The sequence below is a fragment of the Arachis hypogaea genome, chromosome 14, assembly GCF_003086295.3.
Source record: "Arachis hypogaea cultivar Tifrunner chromosome 14, arahy.Tifrunner.gnm2.J5K5, whole genome shotgun sequence".
NCBI classification, from domain to species: domain Eukaryota; kingdom Viridiplantae; phylum Streptophyta; class Magnoliopsida; order Fabales; family Fabaceae; genus Arachis; species Arachis hypogaea.
The window spans coordinates 79,428,909-79,444,398 of NC_092049.1; the positions used below are offsets into that span (position 1 = coordinate 79,428,909).

Below are 15,490 nucleotides of genomic sequence, written 5' to 3' on the forward strand. Positions count from 1 at the left end.
TCCTCTCTCTTCCTTTTGATAAATGATGCTAAATCTTTCCAAAAGTTTGTATGGTACCCTGCAATGATATTGAAAGTTGCTTGTTCCCCAAGCACTTGAAAAATGGTTAGCATGCATGATTTATTTGTGGGCTTTTGTACTTACTTTGGTGTGGGAACACCAAACTTAGTACCTTGCCAATGGTTCTTGTTCATCAAACTAACCAGATATTTGAAAGTTGCTTGTTCCCCAAGCACTTGAAAAATGGTTAGCACGCATGATTTATTTGTGGGCTTTTGTACTTACTTTGGTGTGGGAACACCAAACTTAGTACCTTGCCAATGGTTCTTGTTCATCAAACTAACCAGATGTGAAACTCTTTTTCTTTTTTTTTCAAAAGCAATAAAACTGAAAACTAGGAAACAGCAGAATAGTTAACTAGTTCATCCAACATGCTTGAAGCCAGCATTATGCAGAAAGTGAGAATGTGTTTTATGATGGGATTTTGGTGGAACACCAAACTTAGAATCCTTCATTCTCCCTTAGATAGTTTTGGTGTGCAACACCAAACTTAGCTTCTTGCAATATAGATAAAACTAATTAACCTTTTTATTGAAATAGATATGAAAAGATAGTTACCTCTGGTTGGGTTGCCTCCCAACAAGCGCTCTTTTATTGTCACTAGCTTGACATCCTCTGTGCTTGCTCAGTACAGATTCTGAGCTTCCTTCTCCTTGTCCCCTTGTCCTCCTAAGTGAGGCTTTGCTTTGTGATGCTCATCTTGGATGAGTGATTCTTTTCCTTTAGCCCTCTTCTCACTCATTTCTTTGGGATTCTTAGCTAATTATTCCATTTGCCTCTCAATTCTCCCGAGTGAGGCCTCCTGGTGTTTGCTTATCATCTCTTGATGTGTCATCATTCTCTCTACTAAGATCTCCAGATTGGTGATCCTCTGAGAGTCTTGTGAGATTAGTTGGTTGTGGGGTGTTGGGGGTTGGAAGGGTGGGTAGTGTGGTGGTATGTAGTGATTGTTGTTGGTATGGTGGTGTTTTTGCAGGTTTGGGAAATTGGGGTTGTTGTAGTTGAAGTCCCTTTATTCCTGATGTTGAGATTCCCTCATTCTCAGATAGGAATGTGGTTTCCATGGTGGAAATTGTGCATTCACTGTAGTAGGATGTAGAAAATCAATCTGTCTAGCTATTGACTCCAATTGTTGCTGAGTTTGCTGGTGTAGCTGTTTGTTTTGATTCATGACTGCCCGAGCACCTTCAATTTCTTTCTCTTGTGTGAATGGATGCACTTCTGCCTCTGGCTTAACAACTCTCTGTGATGGGTTCAACTTGACTAGGAGTTCACTCATCAGTTCTTCCCATCCGATAATGCTTCCTTGTGGAAAAGCTTAAAACCATTGGGCAACATCATTCATGACTATGGATAGTTGCTTCGAACTATGGGTTACATTATCATCCAAGGTCGGGATATTACTCTCATGATTGCTAGAATTTGTTGAGTTCCCCTCCATGATCTGCACAGTCACAAACAATTCAAGTGATGATTGAATATTTTCAAGCTCAGAATGTGATTAAGAAGGTTAGCTGGCACAAAGTATCAAACAGTTGATGGACTTGGGAGATTAGTGGCAGAAATTGCTTCTCTTGTGTAAGCAAGAGCATTGCATAGAGCCAGAAATTTCCAGGAAAACTTCACTTTGTTGCTAAAGCGAAGTTTCAGTTATCTCAGGCAAAAATTCAAACAGTTAGTGGGTTAATTGAAAATTAAAGAACAGAAAAGTAAAAGTGTTTGATCTAGATCTCCACTTCACATAATCATTGTCAATCTAATCAATTCCCGGCAACGGCGCCAAAAACTTGATGTGCGAAAAACGATCCGACACAAAACTCACCGGCAAGTGCACCGGGTCGCATCAAGTAATAATAACTCACGGGAGTGAGGTCGATCCCACAGGGATTGAAGGATTGAGCAATTTTAGTTTAGTGGTTGATTTAGTCAAGCGAATCAAGATTTGGTTGAGAGATTTGTGATTAACAGAATTTAAATTGCCTAGAAAGTAAAGAGAATAGGTAAATTGCATGAAATTAAAGAGAACTGAAATTTAAAGTGCCGAATCTTAAAGAACAAGAAATTAAATGGCAGAAACTTAGAACGCAAGAAATGTAAATTGCAGAATCTTAAAGTGCAAGAAATGTAAATGGCTTGAATTGTAAAGGGAATTGGGAATTGGATTTGCAGAAATTAAACAAGGAAAAGTAAATTGCAACAAACAGAGAGATAGAAGATGACTTGGATTGAATCGGATCTAAAAACAGAAATGTAAATGAGCTTGAAAAGTAGTAAACAGAGAATGGGAAATGGGAAATCCGGATCTCAGGACCCAAGAGACTAGAAAACCAAGTCTAGATCTCAATGCCTTCCTAGATCCAACAAGAACAATTGCAAAAGAAACGAAGAATTGTAAATTACAGAGAAAGTAGAAGACAGAAGCAATTAACAGAAATTTAAATTCAATTATGCAGTAAAGAAACAGAGAGGTCTCAGGATGAGATTGAAACAGAATTTTTTTCAATTCTCCAACCCAAGATCCAAGACAATTGTAATTGAAATTGAAAGCAAGAAAACTAAGAGGAAGGGAATTCAATTCTCCTTCCCCGAGACTTAGAAATTAAAATTCACTCAACACCAAAAGCTCTCCGAAAACTCTCTATGAAAACTAAAAGGAAAGCTCCACTCCCCACTAAAAAGGAAGCTCTCGAAAAACTTAAATCCTATGCTATTTATACACTTTCTTCAAATGGTCTTCAAGCCTTCAGTTGGGCCTTTGCTCTTGATGGAATTGGGTTGATAGAGGCCTTGGTTGATTACTCTTGGAGTTTGGAGAAGAACCGAATTGAACCGGGTTTGGAATCATGAAAGCTTGAGTAAAAGTTTGAGGCAAACTTTTACTCAAACTTTTCACATCAGCCACCCCATTTTGCTGATACCAACGTTTGGGCAAAAGTTTGGGGTCAAACTTTTGCTCAAACGTTGGCCTCCCCTTGCACACTTATGGCGCCAACGTTTGCCAAAAAGTTAGAGGCAAACGTTGGCGCAAACTTTTGCTCTCCAGGGTGTGTTATTCATGCGCCAACGTTTGCCAAAAAGTTTGAGGCAAACGTTGGCGTAAACTTTTGCTCTCCAGGGTGTTGATTTATGATGCCAACGTTTGCCAAAAAGTTTGAGACAAACGTTGGCTCAAGCTTTTCTCCCAAAAGTTTGAGCTAAAGTTTGAGGCAAACTTTTGCTCAAGCTTTTTGCCCAAAAGTTTGCACAAAAGTTTGAGGCAAACTTTTGGTCCAGCTTTTTTGCTCCCTGGTTCATTTTCACTTATTCCAAAAGTTTGAGCTAAAGTTTGAGGCAAACTTTTGCTCAAACTTTTTGTCCTCTCTTCCTCCTAGCCATTCCTTCTTACTTCAACCTTTCTCCAAGCTTTCTTCACCTATCAATAATCAATCAAACACATCAAAGCTATGCTAAAAATCATGAGATATTCATCCTTTCATAATATGTGACAATTATAGCATAAAACCTCATGAAATTGCATTAATTCATCTATGGTTGATTAAATCAAAGGAAGCATGAAAATCCACCAAATTAGCTTGCTTATGGCTCAAGAAAGTGCATAATTCAAATGAAAATATAAGAAAAAGGCTAGTGAAACTAGGCTAAGATGACTTGTCATCAGATATGCCCAAAGTTGGCGTTAAACGCCACCCTGAGTGCCAGAATGGGCGTTTAACGCCGAAAAAGGTGCCAGTTCTGGCGTTATACGCCAGAAAGTTTTAGACTGACTTTGAATGCCAGTTTGGGCCATCAAATCTCAGGCAAAGTATGGACTATTATATATTTCCGGAAAACCCAGGATGTCTACTTTCCAAAGCAATTGAGAGCGCATCAATTAGGTTTCTATAACTTTAGAAAATCCACTTTGAGTGCAGGAGGGTCAGAATCCAACAGCATCTGTAGTCCTTTTTCAGCCTCTGAATCAGATTTTTCCTCAGGTCCCTCAATTTCAGTCAGAAAATACCTGAATTTACAAAAAAATACACAAACTCATAGTAAAGTCCAAAAATATGATTTTTGAATAACTAATAAAAATATAATAAAAAGTAAATAAAACATACTAAAAACTATGTAAAAATAATGCCAAAAAGGGTATAAATTATCCACTCATCACAAGTATAGTTTCTAAGCCAATAAATAATCCTTTCATACAAAAATTTGGTTGTCACAAGTAACAAACCCTCAATAAAAATCAATAACCGAAGTATTCAAACCTCGGGTCATCTCTCAAAGGAATTGCAGGGAAGTGTTCTTGTTATTCGTTATGGGATGTGTATTTTGGGGTTTTGAATAGGAAACAAGAAAAGTAAAATTGCACGAATTAAACTAATAGCTAAGAAAGCTCTTGGCAAGGTATGAGAACTAGAAGTCTGATAAACCCATATTTTATGATATATTTTGTGCTTAATCTGAGTGATTTATTCAATCCTTCACCCACTTATTCATATTAATTGCATAGTTTTACTTTTCCTTCCTTATTATGTGATGTATGTGAAAAACATGTTTCCTAGGCTTTAAAATTAATTATTTTAATTACCTTTATTTCCATTCGATGCCGTGATTAGTGTGTTGAGTAGTTTCAGATCTTCTAAGGCAGGAATGACTTAAAGGATGGAAAAGAAACATATAAAAATGGAAGGAAAGCATAAAACGGAGTTTTTGAAGAAACTGGCAGCCATGCGATCGCATGGACGATGCGGCCGCATGCCAAGAGCGAAAAAGCAGCGACGCGGTTGCATGACTAACGCGACCGCGTGACAAGGAAAACTCCAAATGACGCGACCGCGTGACCCACGCGGACGCGTGACAGAGGCCACGCAGCAGAAATTGCAGAAAACGCTCCCAGCAAATTCTGAAGCCCTTTTTGGCCCAAATCCAAGTCCAGAAGGCATAGACCAGAGGTTATGAAGTGGGGGAATGCATCTATTCAGACGGGGAGACCACTTTAGTTTAGTTTTCATGATTTAGATTTAGTTTCGAGAGGGAGATTCTCTCCTCTCTCTTAGCATTAGGATTTAGGATTTCTCTTAGATTTAGGAGTGACTCTCTGATGCCAGGGCATTTTGGCCAGTTTTACTGACCTTTTCTTTATTGTTTTTAGGGTAGTTTCATGCATTTTCATAGGGAATAAGCAAGTTTCGGGTAGAATTTCACTTACATCTTGATTCAGGCATACATTGTGCACTTTACATGATTTCATGAGGATTTTGCATGAATTGAATGACAAATTGGATGATGCATTTCCCATGACTTGGACTAGAGCTTTGATGCACTTTATTGCTTGATTTTAGGACAAAGGAAGCAAGGAAGAACCACGTTAGCAGCCACATTAGTCTAACTAACGTGACCTCTAACGTGGAATGGGAGCTAACTTGCAAAGTTAATGAGAAAAGTAATCGCCAATAACGCCCTCGAAGCCATAATAGCCCATGTTAAGAGTCACGTTAACTAAGTTAACGTGAACTCTAACGTGGAAGAAAGAAATGAAGCCAACGTTAGTGACACTTACCTTTGTCACTAACATTGGACCAAGCTCACAATTGTCCACGTTAAGAGCCACGTTAACTCAGTTAACGGGGACTCTAACATTGAGAAGCAAAAGAGAAGCCAACGTTAGTGACACTTACCTTTGTCACCAACATTGAGCTAAGCCACAAGGAGCCACGTTAACTCCCACGTTAACTTAGTTAACGAGGAAGCTAACGTGGAGGGAGCAAGAATTGCCAACGTTAGTGACACTCACCTTTGTCACTAACGTTGGAATGAGCCAATATGAGCAACGTTAACTCCCACGTTAACTTAGTTAACGTGGAAGCTAACGTGGATAAGGAAATAATGATCCAACGTTAGTGACACTCACCTTTGTCACTAACGTTGGAAATGGCTATCATTGCTATGTTAGAAGCCACGTTAACCTAGTTAACGTGGACTCTAACGTGGGAAGTAGGGGCACATTGGAACTTCAGTGACAAAGGTAAGTGTCACTAACGGTCTCGAAGGATTGGCAAGCTTACGTTAAGAGCCACATTAACCTAGTTAACGTGGACTCTAACGTAGGGGGAAGGGAAGACTCTCAACGTTATTGGGAAAGGGGAGTCCCAATAAAGTGTGCGAAGGTCCAAGAGGCAACGTTAGTGGTCACGTTAGTGCCACTAACGTTGAAGTTAACGTGGATCATCCCTGGGTGAGGAACGTTAGTGAAAAAGGTGATTGTCACTAACATTCTCGAACCCACACTCTCACTTAACGTTAACGCCACTAACGTCCTGAGCTAAACACCCTGCCTACTTCACACTTTCTTTCTGCAAGTAAAGCTAAGCCCACTGCAGAAAATAACTGCTTCAAACTCAAGATCCAAAGGCCCATATCCAAGACTTGAAGAACCAACTAGAAGATCAAAAGAGTAGTATATATAGGGATAGTTTGAATTAGGAAAGGAGCTTTTTGGGGGATTGAAAATTGGGAACTACTCTCTGTATAATTTCTCTGCACTTCTAGTTCTAGTTTTCATGATGTATTCTCCATCTTTGTTTTCTATTTCCAGAGCTATGAACAACTAAACCCCTTTCATTGGGTTAGGGAGCTCTGTTGTAATTTGATGGATCAATACTAGTTTTCATTACTCTTCTTCTATCTTTTCTCTTGATTTTACTAGAAAGCTTTCAATCTTCATCCAATTGGGTAGTTATCTTGGAAAAGAAGCTATTCATACTTGGATCTCTTCTGAACCTTGGAAGAGAAATGAAGAGATCATGCTAGAAATGCTTTCTCATATTGGACCAAATTGGGTTTGGTTGGATACGGTGAATATAATCCTACCAACACTTGATTTGGGAATGCATGTGGTATAATCAGTGACCATACTTCATCTCTTCTCATGAGCAATTGACCAAGGAATTGGCTATTGATCAAGATTTGAGAGATTGAATTGCCAAGGAATTAGAATTCGATCACTTAAGATTGCCAAGGAGATCAATGAATGCATTGAGGAAGAGATTGAAATGAACTTGATCCGGAGAATGCAACATCTCCTACGCCCAATGAATCCCCATTTCTGATCTTACCCATTCTCTTTAATTTTTGCAATTTACTTTTATGAGCATCTTTCCCATTCCCATTTACAATTCTACAATTTACTTTCCGTCATTTACTTTTACTTTCAGCTTTTTACTTTCTGCATTTACATTTTCTGCTATTTACTTTCCCGCCATTTAATTTCCTGCAATACTCAAACCAAATTCTGCTACGCTCAACTAGAACATTCCTCTAATTAAAGTTGCTTGACCAATCAATCCCTGTGGGATTTGACCTCACTCTATTGTGAGTTTTTACTTGACAACAATTCGGTACACTTGCCGAGGGAGATTTGTTGAGAGACAAGTTTCTGTGTGCATCAAGTTTATGGCGCCGTTGCCGGGGATTGATTTTGTATCAACAATGATTAAATTTGAGGATAACTAGATTGAGCATTTTTCTTTTGTTTGATTTAAGTTCATTTGAGTAATTTACTTTCTGTTCAGTTATTTTCTTCCCTTCCCACTACCTATTTTCTTAGTTGTTTACGATTCAGTCCGCTAACCCACTAACTGTTTGATATATTGCATCACTCACACTAATAGCATTTCTAACAAGAATAGTCTCTGCATCTAGTTCCTTGCTGGTGCCTTGTTGGTTGTATGACAGGGAGAAGAAGCGGGGCTTCAACTTCATTTGATTCTGAACCTGAGAGGACCTTCCTTAGATTAAGGAGGGAAGCAAGAGGAAAGAGAGTAGTTGGTGCTGAGGAAAAAGAAGAGTACTTTGAACCAAACATTGATGAAAACATGGAGAACCATCATGAAGAAGAGGCTCACAACCATGGCAGAGAGGGTCTAGCAAATCATGCTGGGCAAGAGAGAAGAGTTCTGGGTTCTTACATCAACCAAAACCCAGGAAACTATGGGAGTAGCATCCAAAGGCTAACCATACATGCCAACAACTTTGAACTAAAGCCACAGCTCATCACCCTTGTTCAGAACAACTGCTCATTCCGAGGGAGTGTCCAAGAAGACCCCAATCAACATCTAACCACCTTCCTGAGGATATGTGATACTGTGAAGTCTAATGGTGTTCATCCTGACACCTATAGACTACTTCTGTTCCCTTTCTCACTCAAGGACAAGGTATCTAAATGGCTGGAATCCTTCCCAAAGGAGAGTTTAGCAACCTGGGGAGATGTGGTAAACAAATTCTTGGCAAGATTCTATCCTCCTCAACGAATTAACAGGCTGAGAGCTGAGGTGCAAACATTCAGGCAGCAGGATGGTGAGACTCTATATGAAGCATGGGAGAGGTTTAAGGACCTGACAAGAAAGTGTCCACCAGATATGTTCAATGAATGGGTGCAGCTACATATTTTCTATGAAGGCCTTTCTTATGAATCAAAGAAGGCGGTAGACCATTCATCCGGGGGATCTCTGAACAAGAAGAAGACCATTGAAGAAGCCATAGATGTCATTGAAACTGTAGCTAAGAATGACTACTTCTATGCTTCTGAAAGAGGCAACACTAGAGGAGTGATGGAGCTGAACAATGTGGATGCACTGCTGGCCCAAAATAAGCTTATTACCAAGCAGCTGGCTGACCTCACCAAGAAGATGGAGAGGAACCAAGTGGCAGCAATCACCACCTCATCAGCAACCCAAGAGGGAGTGAATGTTGAGGAGGAGCAAGAGCAAGCCAACTACATTGGAAACTCACCCAGGCAAACCCATGATCCTTACTCCAAAACCTACAACCCTGGATGGAGGAATCACCCAAACTTTGGGTGGGGAAATCATCAAGATCAAAACCAAGATCAGAGACGTCACAACCCCAACAACCATGCAGCTCACCAACATTCCACACAAAGATCATATCAACACCATCCTAATAACACCTCTCCACATCCATACCAAAACCAGCATAACCCAACTCACCCATCCACTCTCAACTCACCTTCATCTGAAGATAGACTCTCTAAAATTGAGACTATGCTTGAGGGCATATGCAAAGAGATTCAAGATAATAAGGTATTCAAAGAGGAGGTGCGAGCTAGCATCAAGAACCAGGGGGACACCATCAAGAGGCTGGAATTTCAAGTGGGATACTTATTTGAAAAGATTCCCAAACCTACTGATAGCTTCCCAAGTGACACAGAGAAAAATCCGAGAGGTGAAGCAAAGAAAGTCAGATGGGAAGATTGCAAGATGGTTACTACAAGTAATAAGGAGACTGAGGAAAAGCAAAACAAGCCATTAGAGCAACTTGGAGAGACATCAGCAGAGAAACAGGAAAAAAATCGCCAAGAACCCAAAACTGCACAAAAGGAGCTGACACAGAAGGAGCTGCTGAAACTCTATGCACCTTTTCCCCAATTACTCAATGGTGCTATAGAGAAGAGAATATACTCAAGGTTTCTTGACTTGTTTGCATCTCTCCATGTAAACATACCATTCATCAAGGCCCTCCAACAAATGCCCTCATACATCAAGTATATGAAGGAGCTGCTGACCAGGAAAAGCTCACTCAAAGGAGGGCAAACAATAGTGATGAATAAGGAATGCAGTGCTCTCATTCAACCAGAGTTGCCTATAAAATGGAAGGACCCAGGGAGTTTTCACATCCCCTGTGCCATAGAAGAAACAATATTTGATAAAGCACTCTGCGATTTGGGAGCAAGCATCAACTTAATGCCTTTATCCCTTATGAAGAGGCTGCAGATCAATGAGATAATACCCACAGATGTAGTCATCAGGCTAGTTGACAAAACTCAAAAACAAGCAATAGGAGTGGTGGAAAACGTGTTAATAAAGGTTGGGAAATACTTTCTTCCCACAGACTTTGTCATCTTATACATGGAAGAGAGTCACACTCACCCAATCATATTGGGAAGACCATTCCTAGCTACAGCCAGAGCACTCATAGATGTGGAGCGAGGGGAGCTAATTTTGAGGATCCATGATGAACAACTCAGCTTCAATGTCTTCAAACTCTCACACGAAACAGACCAAGAGAACAAGGAACCAAGCAAAGATTATAAGGAGGAAGCAAGCACTGAAGCACAACCAACACCTCTGGGAAACCCTTTAGTTGATGAATAAGGCAATCAGCAGCTGCCACAGCTCAAGGAAAATAAGGAGGAACCTAAACCACCAGAGTCATATGAGACCAGTGACAAAATTCCCTTAGAAGAAGAGGTCACAAAGAGCAAGGCAACATCAAAAGGGATAAAGATGAAGGCACCAAGGGGCTGGAGGAACAAGAAGATCCCTACAGAGGACTTCTCTCCAGGGGATAAAGTAATCTCAGCTTACTTCCCAGCTATTCCCCCCGATCTCCCCACTATCCCATCTCAGTTACCTAAGGTCTTCACCATCAACAGAGTTCTTTCCTTAGAACATGTAGAGATCCTTGATGAAGCCAATGGATATAGGTCTACTACAAGAGGGGAAGATCTGAAGCATTACCAACCACCATGACAAAGGCAAAACGTCAAGCTAGTGACGCTAAAGAAGCGCTTCATGGGAGGCAACCCATGTTTTACATGCTTTTAAAAGTAGTTAATAATGCAAAGTTCAGGGATTTCAAATCAACTTGACATGGACTTGAATGAATCCTTATGTGCAACATATAGTGAAGAACAAGTTTGGTGTTCAAGGCACACTAAAAGAACATCAATGAAACCCATATCATGTCAATCTTAGGGGCCTTGAACAAATCTTTTACACCATACAGCACCAAACTAAGTTTGGTGTTGCCAATGTTGGACACATGGATGTTGAGTTAGTCAGTTGGTTTGCTCTAATGAACGGCACTTAGTTAGATAAAACAAAAACTTTAAAAAGGTAGTAAGCATTTTTATTTTTGCCGCCATTTTCTACAAGATTAATTTTAACCACTTTTTCTTTTGTTTTGTAGGATTATGGATGAACAATTGAAAGGAAGATTTGGCCACTTCATGAAGGGAGAATACTAATGTGCATAAACTTGATATGCTACGATTTAGGAAATTGCACGATCGGCAAAATTCCCTCCGGCAAGTGCACCGGTTATCGTCAAGTAAAAACTCACAATAGAGTGAGGTCAAATCCCACAAGGATTGGTTGAGTGAGCAATTCGGATTAGAAGTATGTTCTAGTTGAGCGGAATCAAGATTTAGATGAGAATTGCGGAATGTAAAATTGCATGAATTAAAGAGCGAGAAGCTAAATTGCTGAAATTAAAAGGGATGGGGTGATTGCATGAATTTAATTGCAGAATGTAAAGAGAAAGTGGTAAATCAGAAATGGGAAGTTCATTGGGTGTTAGGAGATATTGAGATCTCCGAATCACAACAACTTTTATCCCTTCCTCAACCAATGCATTCATTGAATTTTGCTTGGCAATCTTATATGATTGGATCCCAATCCCTTGGCTCACCAATTCTCTCTAAAAACAAACAAATTCCCAATCCCTTGGTTTAAATGTTCATAAGAAGAGATGATGCTCGATCACTGATTATACCACACAGTTTCATGAACCATAATTTGGTAGGATTACATGTCACAATATCCATCCAAACCCCAATCCAATTCACTGTGAGAAAGCTTCTCTAGCATGAATCCTCCATTCCTTTCCCAAGGTTCCGAAGGATTCCAATTATGGGTAGTTTCTTTCCCAAGACAACTACCCAATGGAATTAGATCGAGAAGCTTTCTAACAAAATTCAAGAGAAAAGATTGAAGAAGAAGATAAAACTATTATTGATTCATTGAATTACAATAGAGCTCCCTAACCCAATGAAAGGGGTTTAGTGAGTCATAGCTCTGAATTCAATTACAAAACTCAAAGAAAAATGATCCAAAGTTCTCCGTCTAAAAGTTCCGTCTAACTTAAATTCTATCCTATTTATACACTTTCTAAATTGAGCTTCTGTTGTGTTTCTTGGGCTTTGAGGCCTTTCCCTGATTTCCTTTTGCTTTGGGTTTATGGTCCATAATCCTGATGAGGCTGTGATCCAATTCTGTAACATTCATTGAGCAAACTTAGTGATAAACAAGTAATGACACAAGACTCAACAAATTGAAGCACCAGACTCATCAATTCTTCAGGCCCAATCCCATAAACCATGATATTCAATTGGGTTTCATACCATAATACGTTTAAGTTAATGTTTGTGCTCAAATGCTAACTTAAACTTCAATATATTTGGCCCAGAAATCCTTTCAAAAAGTGGCGTTTAAGTTGAAGTTTAAGTTTTAGTTTAAGGTTAAACTGAAACTTAAACGTGGAAATGGAAGAAAGCAACCCAGGAGTGTGAAATGTCAAACACGTTTAAGCTTCAGTTTAAGGTTAAACTGAAGCTTAAACGTGGAAATGAAGAAAGCAACCCTGGAGGAGCAATTGGGTCGAACACGTTTAAGCTTCAGTTTAAGGTTAAACTGAAGCTTAAACGTGGAAATGAGAAAGCAACCCTGGAGGAGAGAAATAGTCGAACACGTTTAAGCTCCAGTTTAACCTTAAACTGGAGCTTAAACGTGGAAATGCTCCTGGTGCTTTTCTTACTTCTGGCGTTTAACCTCCAGTTTAAGGTTAAACTGGAGGTTAAACGTGGAAATGCTTCCTGGTGAGAAATTGTGTCGAACACGTTTAAGCTCCAGTTTAAGGTTAAACTGGAGCTTAAACGTGGAAATGCTCCCTTGGTGAAATTCTCATTCTGGCATTTAACTTCCAGTTTAAGGTTAAACTGGAGGTTAAACGCCAGTTCCAGCATTTCTTAGCCTTCATGATTCTGGCTTTTAAGCTCCAGTTTAGGCTTAAACTGGAACTTAAACGCCATTTCCAGCATTATATGGTTTGGTAGTTTAAGTTCCAGTTTAAGCTTAAACTGGAACTTAAACTCCACATGTGATATTCAAGCTTCCTTTATTGATTTTGTTGCTTCCTTGCCTAGCCTCTTCTTCCCTGAAATCATCCAAACAATTGCATCAAAGTCTTGCAAAATTTCATGAGAAATCTTCCATTCATAGCATTCAAGTAATATAACTAAAAACTCATGGAATTTGCATCAAAATCATACTGTTTGGATGGTTCATTGCTTTGTTATTCATTTAACCATTCTTGGTTACTTTAAGCTCAAGAAAATGCATAAAACAACTAAAACTAACAGAAAAATGCTAGTGAAACTAGCCTAAGATGCCTTGGCATCACAACACCAAACTTAATACTTGCTTGTCCCTAAGCAAGTCCTGAGTTATTTGAGAAGAAAGTATGAAACAGAAAGCAATTACATTGGCTATATTAGCAAGCATTTGAAGTTCATCAAAAGGGTTTTATGCAGAAAGTTGCAGCATCACTTTTTCATTCTTATCAGGTAAGATTATCACTTTTTCATTGCATCCATCAAACGCTGCTATGGCCTCTTGTTATTCTTATGTCCTTGGCACTTTTCTCTTCTTTGTTTTTCTTTTCTTTTTCTTAGAGCTCCTTTGCTCCTAGTTTGCTTAGTGTCATGTGTTGCACAAGCCTTTGGCATTTTCTTTTTCTTATCAGTGCACTACACATATCCACTCCAGGCATTTTAGTTCACATTTCTTCTTGAGACATTGGTGCCCAGCACCTCTTTGTGTGACTAAATGTTTTGTATTTAGGTTGCTCTTGATAATGGACTTTTGGTTGATAATCCCGGGTTAGTTAACCCAAGTTAACAAGTGTTGAAACACTCCTCAGTACCTATTCATCCAAGCATATCCTTAATACATAAACACCACAGGCATTTGTCTCAGAAGTTCAAACCATTGGTGCCTAGCTTATTTTCTCAATTTTTTTGCTTTTTGGTTGCCCTTTTTCAGTGGCTTTTTCTTCTTCTTTTTCTTTCTTTTTCATGGCCAAAGACATTTATTCATTAAGATCCATAGACAGTTTTCAATTTCTACACAAAAAATGATAATTCTACACTCTATTTCCAGTGATCTGACTAAACAATCAAGCATGCATACCACCACTTAATTCTACTTGATTTGTCACTAATTGAGCCAAGTTACTTTTGTTCAAACTTTTCTTTTATTTTTGGAAACAGAACAAGCATGGCAAGCATTTGTTTAAGAAGGTGAAGTTATATCCAAACATCTAGGCATTCACTTTATTCAAAGCAGTAAACAGACACTCATACTAAAAACTTCACATTCCAGAAAGATTCAACAATTACAGTTTAAACCAGAACAAGCATGCTTTTGTTTGCCTTTTAAAGAATGGTCAAGGAACACCACCACCTTGTGAAATTTCTTGTTTTCTCTTTGTTGCCAGGAAACAATTTGATTTCTCCTTCTTCTCCTAGTTGTTGCTTCATGTTCTTTCTCAGATGCTTGTTTCCTTTCCTGCAAAGAGTGATGAAGTTGCTTGCTTCTCAAGCACTTGAGTGGTTAGCTCAACTATGTATGGGCAAGTGTCTGAGTCTTAAGTTGGTGTGTGAACACCAAACTTAGTCTCCTACTTACTCCTCTGCTCTTTGAGTCCTTGAATTCTCTTTGGAATGAAGTTGCTGCTAAGGATTTTAAGCATTCCTGTGATTGCTTAGAATGGTTGTTCCTTTCATATAATTCAAAGGTTGTTGTGTTCAGTTGATCTGTGTGGTGGAACACCAAACTTAGAGTCACACATTCCCTTTGAATTATTGATCCACGAATTCATTGTTTGGTGTGAAACACCAAACTTAATTCTTTGCAATGCACAGAAACTACTTCACCTTTTTAGTGAAACAAATAAAAGAAACAGCAAGGGAGTATTACCTCAGGTTGGGTTGCCTCCCAACAAGTGCTTCTTTAACGTCATTAGCTTGACGGTTGCCCCTTGTTAGGGTGGATTGTAGTGCTTGATGTCCTCTCCTCTCACTATGAAAACGTCCCATTTGATTCCTTCATGATTTCCAAATGTTCCATAGAAAGAACTTTCCTGATTGTGAACACTTGAGGGAGCTGGGAAGGAATGGTTTTGAGGCCAGGTGGGATTAGCAGATAATGACTTGATATCACTTTATCTCCCGGAGAGAAACCTTCAGTGGGAATTTTCTTGTTTCTCCACCCTCTTGGCAATTTCTTTACAATTCTTCCCTTTCTCTTGAGGATTTCTTTATTGACCCTTATGCCAGGAGGATCCTTCTGATCTGTTTCTATTGATTCTTGTGGCTTTAACTCTTGCAATTCTTGTTTGCCTTCCAAGGACTGTTTCAGAGTTTCAGCTGCTGGATTGCTTTCCTCCAAACACAGATGGCTACTATCATCCTTAGGCTTTTCAGGTTCTGGTTCAGGCTCAGATGCAGGTTTGAAAACATTAAAAATGAGCTGTTCATCATGTATTCTCAAAATTAGCTCTCCTTGTTCTACATCTATGAGCGCTC

The 15,490-nt window shown here is 39.3% G+C and overlaps 1 non-coding gene across 1 annotated transcript; it reads right to left on the reverse strand.

Annotated features, from left to right (window-relative positions):
• Positions 1 to 8,360: 8,360 nt before the first annotated feature.
• On the reverse strand, positions 8,361 to 8,467 carry LOC112745903 (small nucleolar RNA R71). The gene has a single exon (XR_003173809.1). It is a non-coding gene; the product is annotated as a small nucleolar RNA R71 (small nucleolar RNA).
• Positions 8,468 to 15,490: the final 7,023 nt, after the last annotated feature.